Genomic DNA, 12500 nt, shown 5'->3' with positions numbered 1-12500 from the left:
TGAAAGTCAGGCCGAAGAGGACGGCCTTCCCCCGGACGCGAGGTGGGCCGAGTGGCCCCTAAGTTCAACCGCGTGGAGGCTCCGGAGGAGACAGGCCGGCGTCCGTGAAAGTCAGGCCGAAGAGGATGGCCTCCTCCCGGACGCGAGGTGGGCCGAATTGCACTAAGTGCGACCAGGGGTTGGACGTTTAGGTGACCAGGGGTGGGCCACTTAGGCGACCAGGGGTGGGCCACTTAGGCGACCAGGGGTGGGCCACTTAGGCGACCAGGGGTGGGCCACTTAGGCGACCAGGGGTGGGCCACTTAGGTGACCAGGGGCGGCAGGTTTAGGCGACCAGGGGTGGGCCGTTTAGGTGACCAGGGGTAAGGGGTTTAGGCGACCAGGGGTGGGACGTTTAGGTGACCAGGGGTGGGACGTTTAGGTGACCAGGGGTGGGCCACTTAGGCGACCAGGGGTAAGGGGTTTAGGTGACCAGGGGTAAGGGGTTTAGGCGACCAGGGGTGAGACGTTTAGGCGACCAGGGGTAAGGGGTTTAGGTGACCAGGGGTAAGGGGGTTAGGCGACCTGGGGCTGGAGAGGAGCACCTTCCCCGGGCACAGGCAGGGAGCGAGCGCCCACCCCCAGCTCCATCGCTCCGGGGGTAATAGGCCGGCGTCTGCCACACTTAGCCCGGAGAGGAGCACCTTCCCCGGGCACGGGCCGGGAGCGAGCGCCCCCCAGCTCCATCGCTCCGGGGGTAATAGGCCGGCGTCTGCCACACTTAGGCCGGAGAGGAGCACCTTCCCCGGGCACGGGCGGGGAGCGAGCGCCCCCCAGCTCCATCGCTCCGGGGGTAATAGGCCGGCGTCTGCCACACTTAGCCCGGAGAGGAGCACCTTCCCCGGGCACGGGCGGGGAGCGAGCGCCCCCAGCTCCATCGCTCCGGGGGTAATAGGCCGGCGTCTGTCACACTTAGCCCGAATAGGAGCACCTTCCCCGGGCACGGGAGGTGCCAAGCGGCCCCTAAGTCTACCCTCATGGAAGCTCCGGAGGAGGAGGGCGGGCGTGTGTCACACTTAGCCCGGAGAGGAGCACCTTCCCCGGGCACAGGCGGTGCCAAGCGGCCCCTAAGTTTGCCCTTATGGAAGCTCCGGAGGAGGAGTGCGGGCGTGTGTCACACTTAGCCCGGAGAGGAGCACCTTCCCCGGGCACAGGCGGTGCCAAGCGGCCCCTAAGTTTGCCCAAATGGAAGCTCCGGAGGAGGAGTGCGGGCGTGTGTCACACTTGGCCCGAATAGGAGCACCTTCCCCGGGCACAGGCGGTGCCAAGCGGCCCCTAAGTTTACCCTCATGGAAACTCCGGAGGAGGAGGGCGGGCGTGTGTCACACTTGGCCCGAATATGAGGACCTTCCCCGGGCACAGGCCGTGCCAAGCGGCCCCTAAGTCTACCCTTATGGAAGCTCCGGAGGAGGAGTGCATGCTGCCTGACAGTGAAGCCGAATAGGAGCACCTTCCCCGGGCACAGACGGTGCCAAGCGGCCCCTAAGTTTGCCCTTATGGAAGCTCCGGAGGAGGAGTGCATGCTGTGTGACAGTGAAGCCGAATAGGAGCACCTTCCCCGGGCACAGACGGTGCCAAGCGGCCCCTAAGTCTACCCTTATGGAAGCTCCGGAGGAGGAGTGCGGGCGTGTGTCACACTTGGCCCGAATATGAGCACCTTCCCCGGGCACAGGCGGTGCCAAGCGGCCCCTAAGTTTGCCCAAATGGAAGCTCCGGAGGAGGAGTGCGGGCGTGTGTCACACTTGGCCCGAATATGAGCACCTTCCCCGGGCACAGGCGGTGCCAAGCGGCCCCTAAGTTTGCCCAAATGGAAGCTCCGGAGGAGGAGTGCGGGCGTGTGTCACACTTGGCCCGAATATGAGCACCTTCCCCGGGCACAGACGGTGCCAAGCGGCCCCTAAGTTTGCCCAAATGGAAGCTCCGGAGGAGGAGTGCATGCTGCCTGACAGTGAAGCCGACTATGAGCACCTTCCCCGGGCACAGGCGGTGCCAAGCGGCCCCTAAGTCTACCCTCATGGAAGCTCCGGAGGAGGAGTGCGGGCGTGTGTCACACTTGGCCCGAATATGAGCACCTTCCCCGGGCACAGACGGTGCCAAGCGGCCCCTAAGTTTGCCCAAATGGAAGCTCCGGAGGAGGAGTGCACGCTGTGTGACAGTGAAGCCGAATATGAGCACCTTCCCCGGGCACAGGCGGTGCCAAGCGGCCCCTAAGTTTGCCCTTATGGAAGCTCCGGAGGAGGAGTGCATGCTGTGTGACAGTGAAGCCGAATATGAGCACCTTCCCCGGGCACAGGCGGTGCCAAGCGGCCCCTAAGTTTGCCCAAATGGAAGCTCCGGAGGAGGAGTGCGGGCGTGTGTCACACTTGGCCCGAATAGGAGCACCTTCCCCGGGCACGGGCGGTGCCAAGCGGCCCCTAAGTTTGCCCAAATGGAAGCTCCGGAGGAGGAGTGCATGCTGCCTGACAGTGAAGCCGAATATGAGCACCTTCCCCGGGCACAGGCGGTGCCAAGCGGCCCCTAAGTCTACCCTAATGGAAGCTCCGGAGGAGGAGGGCGGGCGTGTGTCACACTTGGCCCGAATAGGAGCACCTTCCCCGGGCACAGGCGGTGCAAAGCGGCCCCTAAGTCGGTAAAGGTTGAAATAAGTAAATAAATACAAAAAGGACGAGGGGGGAAAAAAAAAGGCAAAAACGTATAAAATTCCCCCATTCATTTCAATGGGCTCGGCCGAATTGGGCTTGCGGGACCGCCGAGGGCACGCCGGAGGGCGGTTGAGTCGGTAAAAGTTGAAATAAATGAATAAATACAAAAAGGACGAGGGGGGGGAAAAAAAGGCAAAAACGTATAAAATTCCCCCATTCATTTCAATGGGCTCGGCCGAATTGGGCTTGCGGGACCGCCGAGGGCACGCCGGAGGGCGGTTGAGTCGGTAAAAGTTGAAATAAATGAATAAATACAAAAAGAACGAGGGGGGGGGGAAAAAAGGCAAAAACGTATAAAATTCCCCCATTCATTTCAATGGGCTCGGCCGAATTGGGCTTGCGGGACCGCCGAGGGCACGCCGGAGGGCGGTTGAGTCGGTAAAAGTTGAAATAAATGAATAAATACAAAAAGAACGAGGGGGGGAAAAAAGGCAAAAACGTATAAAATCCCCCCATTCATTTCAATGGGCTCGGCCGAATTGGGCTTGCGGGACCGCCGAGGGCACGCCGGAGGGCGGTTGAGTCGGTAAAAGTTGAAATAAATGAATAAATACAAAAAGAACGAGGGGGGGAAAAAAAAGGCAAAAACGTATAAAATTCCCCCATTCATTTCAATGGGTTCGGCCGAATTGGGCTTGCGGGACCGCCGGGGGCACGCCGGAGGGCGGTTGAGTCGGTAAAAGTTGAAATAAATGAATAAATACAAAAAGAACGAGGGGGGGAAAAAAGGCAAAAACGTATAAAATCCCCCCATTCATTTCAATGGGCTCGGCCGAATTGGGCTTGCGGGACCGCCGAGGGCACGCCGGAGGGCGGTTGAGTCGGTAAAAGTTGAAATAAATGAATAAATACAAAAAGAACGAGGGGGGGGGGAAAAAAGGCAAAAACGTATAAAATTCCCCCATTCATTTCAATGGGCTCGGCCGAATTGGGCTTGCGGGACCGCCGAGGGCACGCCGGAGGGCGGTTGAGTCGGTAAAAGTTGAAATAAATGAATAAATACAAAAAGAACGAGGGGGGGAAAAAAGGCAAAAACGTATAAAATCCCCCCATTCATTTCAATGGGCTCGGCCGAATTGGGCTTGCGGGACCGCCGAGGGCACGCCGGAGGGCGGTTGAGTCGGTAAAAGTTGAAATAAATGAATAAATACAAAAAGAACGAGGGGGGGAAAAAAAAGGCAAAAACGTATAAAATTCCCCCATTCATTTCAATGGGTTCGGCCGAATTGGGCTTGCGGGACCGCCGGGGGCACGCCGGAGGGCGGTTGAGTCGGTAAAAGTTGAAATAAATGAATAAATACAAAAAGAACGAGGGGGGGAAAAAAGGCAAAAACGTATAAAATCCCCCCATTCATTTCAATGGGCTCGGCCGAATTGGGCTTGCGGGACCGCCGAGGGCACGCCGGAGGGCGGTTGAGTCGGTAAAAGTTGAAATAAATGAATAAATACAAAAAGAACGAGGGGGGGGGGAAAAAAGGCAAAAACGTATAAAATTCCCCCATTCATTTCAATGGGCTCGGCCGAATTGGGCTTGCGGGACCGCCGAGGGCACGCCGGAGGGCGGTTGAGTCGGTAAAAGTTGAAATAAATGAATAAATACAAAAAGAACGAGGGGGGGAAAAAAGGCAAAAACGTATAAAATCCCCCCATTCATTTCAATGGGCTCGGCCGAATTGGGCTTGCGGGACCGCCGAGGGCACGCCGGAGGGCGGTTGAGTCGGTAAAAGTTGAAATAAATGAATAAATACAAAAAGAACGAGGGGGGGAAAAAAAAGGCAAAAACGTATAAAATTCCCCCATTCATTTCAATGGGTTCGGCCGAATTGGGCTTGCGGGACCGCCGGGGGCACGCCGGAGGGCGGTTGAGTCGGTAAAAGTTGAAATAAATGAATAAATACAAAAAGAACGAGGGGGGGAAAAAAGGCAAAAACGTATAAAATCCCCCCATTCATTTCAATGGGCTCGGCCGAATTGGGCTTGCGGGACCGCCGAGGGCACGCCGGAGGGCGGTTGAGTCGGTAAAAGTTGAAATAAATGAATAAATACAAAAAGAACGAGGGGGGGGGGAAAAAAGGCAAAAACGTATAAAATTCCCCCATTCATTTCAATGGGCTCGGCCGAATTGGGCTTGCGGGACCGCCGAGGGCACGCCGGAGGGCGGTTGAGTCGGTAAAAGTTGAAATAAATGAATAAATACAAAAAGAACGAGGGGGGGAAAAAAGGCAAAAACGTATAAAATCCCCCCATTCATTTCAATGGGCTCGGCCGAATTGGGCTTGCGGGACCGCCGAGGGCACGCCGGAGGGCGGTTGAGTCGGTAAAAGTTGAAATAAATGAATAAATACAAAAAGAACGAGGGGGGGAAAAAAAAGGCAAAAACGTATAAAATTCCCCCATTCATTTCAATGGGTTCGGCCGAATTGGGCTTGCGGGACCGCCGGGGGCACGCCGGAGGGCGGTTGAGTCGGTAAAAGTTGAAATAAATGAATAAATACAAAAAGAACGAGGGGGGGAAAAAAAAGGCAAAAACGTATAAAATTCCCCCATTCATTTCAATGGGTTCGGCCGAATTGGGCTTGCGGGACCGCCGGGGGCACGCCGGAGGGCGGTTGAGTCGGTAAAAGTTGAAATAAATGAATAAATACAAAAAGAACGAGGGGGGGAAAAAAGGCAAAAACGTATAAAATCCCCCCATTCATTTCAATGGGCTCGGCCGAATTGGGCTTGCGGGACCGCCGAGGGCACGCCGGAGGGCGGTTGAGTCGGTAAAAGTTGAAATAAATGAATAAATACAAAAAGAACGAGGGGGGAAAAAAAGGCAAAAACGTATAAAATTCCCCCATTCATTTCAATGGGCTCGGCCGAATTGGGCTTGCGGGACCGCCGAGGGCACGCCGGAGGGCGGTTGAGTCGGTAAAAGTTGAAATAAATGAATAAATACAAAAAGAACGAGGGGGGGAAAAAAAAGGCAAAAACGTATAAAATTCCCCCATTCATTTCAATGGGCTCGGCCGAATTGGGCTTGCGGGACCGCCGAGGGCACGCCGGAGGGCGGTTGAGTCGGTAAAAGTTGAAATAAATGAATAAATACAAAAAGAACGAGGGGGGGGGAAAAAAGGCAAAAACGTATAAAATTCCCCCATTCATTTCAATGGGCTCGGCCGAATTGGGCTTGCGGGACCGCCGAGGGCACGCCGGAGGGCGGTTGAGTCGGTAAAAGTTGAAATAAATGAATAAATACAAAAAGAACGAGGGGGGGAAAAAAAAGGCAAAAACGTATAAAATTCCCCCATTCATTTCAATGGGCTCGGCTAAAATGGGCCTGCAGTACTGCCGAGAGGCCGCCGGAGGACGCCCTAGTAGGCAAACGTTGATCCCCACACACGAGGGGTCAGTTAGGCGACCAGGGGTAGCGTTTAGGCGACCAGGGGTAGCGTTTAGGTGACCAGGGGAAGCGTTTAGGCGACCAGGGGTAGCGTTTAGGTGACCAGGGGTAGCGTTTAGGCGACCAGGGGTAGCGTTTAGGCGACCAGGGGTAGCGTTTAGGCGACCAGGGGTAGCTTTTAGGCGACCAGGGGTAGCTTTTAGGCGACCAGGGGTAGCGTTTAGGCGACCAGGGGCGTTGCAGTTCCGCCGAATTGCATTAGGGGCGCTGCAGTAGGCAAACGTTCTTCCCCCCTAGTCAGAGGGTCATTTGCCTACTTCCCAGGTTTACCCGGGTTTTCCAAAACACCTGGGGCACATTTTCAGGGATCACGTTTTTAGAAACAAAAATATTCATAATTTCTTCTAAGTCCCCTTTCCAGCGGGGAACTTTGAAACATTGTATCCGACCACTGAAGGCTGTTGGCGGGCACGGCGCGGCAAACAGCCCGCACTCAGGCATGGAGCTCCGGGGAAAGTTGCCTAATTTCTTCTAAGTCCCCTTTCCAGCGGGGAACTTTGAAACATTGTATCCGACCGTGGAAGGCTGTTGGCGGGCACGGCGCGGCTCATAGCCGGCCCTCAGGCACGGAGCTCCGGGTGAATTTTCACAAATTTCTTCTAAGTCCCCTTTCCAGCGGGGAACTTTGAAACATTGTATCCGACCGTGGAAGGCTGTTGGCGGGCACGGCGCGGCTCATAGCCGGCCCTCGGGCACGGAGCTCCGGGTGAATTTTACAAATTTCTTCTAAGTCCCCTTTCCAGCGGGGAACTTTGAAACATTGTATCCGACCGTGGAAGGCTGTTGGCGGGCACGGCGCGGCTCATAGCCGGCCCTCGGGCACGGAGCTCCGGGTGAATTTTTACAAATTTCTTCTAAGTCCCCTTTCCAGCGGGGAACTTTGAAACATTGTATCCGACCGTGGAAGGCTGTTGGCGGGCACGGCGCGGCTCATAGCCGGCCCTCGGGCACGGAGCTCCGGGTGAATTTTCACAAATTTCTTCTAAGTCCCCTTTCCAGCGGGGAACTTTGAAACATTGTATCCGACCGTGGAAGGCTGTTGGCGGGCACGGCGCGGCTCATAGCCGGCCCTCAGGCACGGAGCTCCGGGTGAATTTTCACAAATTTCTTCTAAGTCCCCTTTCCAGCGGGGAACTTTGAAACATTGTATCCGACCAAAGGAAGGCTGTTGGCGGGCGCGGCGCGGCTCATAGCCGGCCCTCGGGCACGGAGCTCCGGGTGAATTTTACTCAATTCTTCTAAGTCCCCTTTCCAGCGGGGAACTTTCAAACATTGTATCCGACCACTGAAGGCTGTTGGCGGGCGCGGCGCGGCTCATAGCCGGCCCTCAGGCACGGAGCTCCGGGTGAATTTTCACAAATTTCTTCTAAGTCCCCTTTCCAGCGGGGAACTTTGAAACATTGTATCCGACCGTGGAAGGCTGTTGGCGGGCACGGCGCGGCTCATAGCCGGCCCTCGGGCACGGAGCTCCGGGTGAATTTTCACAAATTTCTTCTAAGTCCCCTTTCCAGCGGGGAACTTTGAAACATTGTATCCGACCGTGGAAGGCTGTTGGCGGGCACGGCGCGGCTCATAGCCGGCCCTCGGGCACGGAGCTCCGGGTGAATTTTTACAAATTTCTTCTAAGTCCCCTTTCCAGCGGGGAACTTTGAAACATTGTATCCGACCGTGGAAGGCTGTTGGCGGGCACGGCGCGGCTCATAGCCGGCCCTCGGGCACGGAGCTCCGGGTGAATTTTCACAAATTTCTTCTAAGTCCCCTTTCCAGCGGGGAACTTTGAAACATTGTATCCGACCGTGGAAGGCTGTTGGCGGGCACGGCGCGGCTCATAGCCGGCCCTCGGGCACGGAGCTCCGGATGAATTTTTACAAATTTCTTCTAAGTCCCCTTTCCAGCGGGGAACTTTGAAACATTGTATCCGACCGTGGAAGGCTGTTGGCGGGCACGGCGCGGCTCATAGCCGGCCCTCGGGCACGGAGCTCCGGGTGAATTTTCACAAATTTCTTCTAAGTCCCCTTTCCAGCGGGGAACTTTGAAACATTGTATCCGACCGTGGAAGGCTGTTGGCGGGCGCGGCGCGGCTCATAGCCGGCCCTCGGGCACGGAGCTCCGGGTGAATTTTTACAAATTTCTTCTAAGTCCCCTTTCCAGCGGGGAACTTTGAAACATTGTATCCGACCGTGGAAGGCTGTTGGCGGGCACGGCGGGGCTCATAGCCGGCCCTCGGGCACGGAGCTCCGGGTGAATTTTTACAAATTTCTTCTAAGTCCCCTTTCCAGCGGGGAACTTTGAAACATTGTATCCGACCGTGGAAGGCTGTTGGCGGGCACGGCGGGGCTCATAGCCGGCCCTCGGGCACGGAGCTCCGGGTGAATTTTACAAATTTCTTCTAAGTCCCCTTTCCAGCGGGGAACTTTGAAACATTGTATCCGACCAAAGGAAGGCTGTTGGCGGGCGCGGCGCGGCTCATAGCCGGCCCTCGGGCACGGAGCTCCGGGTGAATTTTACAAATTTCTTCTAAGTCCCCTTTCCAGCGGGGAACTTTGAAACATTGTATCCGACCGTGGAAGGCTGTTGGCGGACGCGGCGCGGCTCACAGCCCGCCCTCAGGCACGGAGCTCCGGGGGAATTTCCCCCTCATTTCTTCTAAGTCCCCTTTCCAGCGGGGAACTTTCAAACATTGTATCCGACCGTGGAAGGCTGTTGGCGGGCACGGCGCGGCTCATAGCCGGCCCTCAGGCACGGAGCTCCGGGTGAATTTGACAAATTCCTTCTAAGTCCCCTTTCCAGCGGGGAACTTTGAAACATTGTATCCGACCGTGGAAGGCTGTTGGCGGGCACGGCGCGGCTCATAGCCGGCCCTCAGGCACGGAGCTCCGGGTGAATTTGACAAATTCCTTCTAAGTCCCCTTTCCAGCGGGGAACTTTGAAACATTGTATCCGACCGTGGAAGGCTGTTGGCGGGCACGGCGCGGCTCATAGCCGGCCCTCAGGCACGGAGCTCCGGTGTGAATTTTTACAAATTTCTTCTAAGTCCCCTTTCCAGCGGGGAACTTTGAAACATTGTATCCGACCACTGAAGGCTGTTGGCGGACGCGGCGCGGCTCACAGCCCGCCCTCAGGCACGGAGCTCCGGGGAAATTTGGCTCATTTCTTCTAAGTCCCCTTTCCAGCGGGGACCTTTCAAACATTGTATCCGACCACTGAAGGCTGTTGGCGGGCGCGGCGCGGCTCACAGCCCGCCCTCAGGCACGGAGCTCCGGGGAAATTTGCCTCATTTCTTCTAAGTCCCCTTTCCAGCGGGGAACTTTCAAACATTGTATCCGACCACTGAAGGCTGTTGGCGGGCGCGGCGCGGCTCACAGCCCGCCCTCAGGCACGGAGCTCCGGGGAAATTTGCCTCATTTCTTCTAAGTCCCCTTTCCAGCGGGGAACTTTCATACATTGTATCCGACCACTGAAGGCTGTTGGCGGACGCGGCGCGGCTCACAGCCCGCCCTCAGGCACGGAGCTCCGGGGGAATTTGCCCCCTCATTTCTTCTAAGTCCCCTTTAGGCGACCAGGGGTTGACAATTTAGGTGACCAGGGGTTGACAATTTAGGCGACCAGGGGTGACTTTTAGGCGACCAGGGGTGAGGTTTAGGCGACCAGGGGTGAGGTTTAGGCGACCAGGGGTAGCGTTTAGGCGACCAGGGGCGTTGCAGTTCCGCCGAATTGCATTAGGGGCGCTGCAGTAGGCAAACGTTTTTACCCCTAGTCAGAGGGTCATTTGCCTACTTCCCAGGTTTACCCGGGTTTTCCAAAACACCTGGGGCACATTTTTAGGAACCACGTTTTTAGAAACAAAAATTCTTCTATGTCCACCTCCGTGAAAGAAATTGCCCAATGGTTCCCGCGGAAGAGAGCTGCCAGGCGGACGCATACTGCAATAACGGCCGCCCTGGCGCTCTGGTGGATGTTATCCTCGAAATTTCTTCTATGTGCCCATTCCAGCGGGCAACTTGCGAACAATGGTGTCCGACCATGGAAGGCTGTTGGCGGACGCGGCGCGGCTCACAGCCCGCCCTCAGGCACGGAGCTCCGGGGGAATTTTCCCCTCATTTCTTCTAAGTCCCCATTCCAGCGGGGAGCTTGCAAACGTGGTATCCGACCACTGAAGGCTGTTGGCGGGCACGGCCCCACCAGCGCAACACGGCACTTCCTATGACTCGGGTCCGACGCAGGAGGAGCGGTCCTCCCGGCCCCGCCACACGGCACTTCCTATGACTCGGGTCCGACGCAGGAGGAGCGGTCCTCCCGGCCCCGCCACACGGCACTTCCTATGACTCGGGTCCGACGCAGGAGGAGCGGTCCTCCCGGCCCCGCCACACGGCACTTCCTATGACTCGGGTCCGACGCAGGAGGAGCGGTCCTCCCGGCCCCGCCACACGGCACTTCCCATGACTCGGGTCCGACGCAGGAGGAGCGGTCCTCCCGGCCCCACCACCGCCACACGGCACTTCCCATGACCCGGGTCCGACGCAGGAGGAGCGGTCCTCCCGGCCCCACCGCAACACACACAACCACTGACCGATTGGCAATCATGACCCGCCATCGGAGGGCCCCTGCCGGCCCCGGCCTCGCGCCGGGGTGTTCGGGTGGACGGTTCCTTCGGCCTGCGGGTCGACCTCTGAGCGTTGGCCGGCACCGCAGCACACACAACCACTGACCGATTGGCAATCATGACCCGCCATCGGAGGGCCCCTGCCGGCCCCGGCCTCGCGCCGGGGTGTTCGGGTGGACGGTTCCTTCGGCCTGCGGGTCGACCTCTGAGCGTTGGCCGGCACCGCAGCACACACATAACCACTGACCGATTGGCAATCATGACCCGCCATCGGAGGGCCCCTGCCGGCCCCGGCCTCGCGCCGGGGTGTTCGGGTGGACGGTTCCTTCGGCCTGCGGGTCGACCTCTGAGCGTTGGCCGGCACCGCATCACCGCAGCACACATAACCACTGACCGATTGGCAATCATGACCCGCCATCGGAGGGCCCCTGCCGGCCCCGGCCTCGCGCCGGGGTGTTCGGGTGGACGGTTCCTTCGGCCTGCGGGTCGACCTCTGCGCGTTGGCCGGCACTTCCCTACCGTTACCCCCCCACCCCTGGGGTTGTGACAAAACGGCACTTCCTATGACTCGGGTCCGACGCTGGAGGAGCGGTCCTCCCGGCCCATCTCGCACCCACACCCTGACATATACTGCACCACACCAACCACTGACCGATTGGCAAGCATGACCCGCCATCGGAGGGCCCCTGCCGGCCCCGGCCTCGCGCCGGGGTGTTCGGGTGGACGGTTCCTTCGGCCTGCGGATCGACCTCTAGCGCACCAACCAGCGCGAAACCGCTTTCGTCGCGAGACCGAGACGACCCTGTCGCGTGCCCGTTGGCCACACGGGCCCAGAGATGTCCTACACGGGAGTTCCGCCGCGCTCGCGGGTACCCCGCGCCGCCCCGCCACGAGAGGGGCGCGGGAGCCCAGGCCCGCATCAGCCGAGCGGTCCTTTCCGAAAAAGCATGTTTCTCAAACCCTACCGGCGTCTGTCAGAAGACGCCGCCTCCGAGTGCGTGTTGCGGTCGCGGGCGTGCGGGCGGCTCCGGCTCCCTCCCGCGACTGACCGCCACGCGGTAACGCGGCCTCTACGGACCGAGTACATACCGAGGCCCAGCCGACTTCCTCACCGCGCACGGGGGCTGAATCGTAACGGAAATTTCGGTAGCCCACGTCCGAAATAAATATGAAAGAAACGAGGGAGGCTGGGGTGCCGCCGGGGGTAACCCCGCGGGAGGCCGTCTCCCGCGGGCGCCGCCCGGTCCCCGCGCCCGGCTCCCCGCTCAGCTCCGGTTCCAATGCAAGAAACACAGACCGCCGGACGCGAGGGCTACCTGGTTGATCCTGCCAGTAGCATATGCTTGTCTCAAAGATTAAGCCATGCAAGTCTAAGTACACACGGTTCCGATACAGTGAAACTGCGAATGGCTCATTAAATCAGTTATGGTTCCTTTGATCGCTCCACCGTTACTTGGATAACTGTGGCAATTCTAGAGCTAATACATGCAAACGAGCGCCGACCCGTCTCCGCGGGGACGCGCGCATTTATCAGACCCAAAACCCACGCGGGTTCGGTTTGCCGCGGTGCAGCGGGCCCGCCGGCTTTCACAGCCGGCGGGCTGTCGGTCTCCGCGGTGCCGCCGGCCCGGCCCCCCCTTTGGTGACTCTAGATAACGCCCGAGCCGATCGCCGGCCCCCCCGCGGCGGCGACGTCTCATTCGAATGTCTG

At 58.3% G+C, this 12500-nt stretch overlaps 1 non-coding gene across 1 annotated transcript in view; it reads left to right on the top strand.

Moving 5' to 3' along the window:
• The first annotated feature begins 12102 nt into the window (after window positions 1-12102).
• The window catches only part of LOC148314291 (18S ribosomal RNA), a 1933-nt gene continuing 1535 nt past the window's right edge, over window positions 12103-12500 (top strand). The window contains exon 1 of the ribosomal RNA XR_015841845.1: window positions 12103-12500. This exon is cut by the window's right edge and continues 1535 nt beyond it. This is a non-coding gene — a ribosomal RNA (18S ribosomal RNA).

The sequence above is a fragment of the Idiotropiscis lumnitzeri genome, unplaced genomic scaffold, assembly GCF_059441095.1.
Source record: "Idiotropiscis lumnitzeri isolate Australia: NSW breed Sydney's pygmy pipehorse unplaced genomic scaffold, RoL_Ilum_1.0 HiC_scaffold_340, whole genome shotgun sequence".
Taxonomy (NCBI): domain Eukaryota; kingdom Metazoa; phylum Chordata; class Actinopteri; order Syngnathiformes; family Syngnathidae; genus Idiotropiscis; species Idiotropiscis lumnitzeri.
Note: the sequence above shows the minus strand (reverse complement) of the source record. Positions and strands in the feature narration are given on the sequence as shown.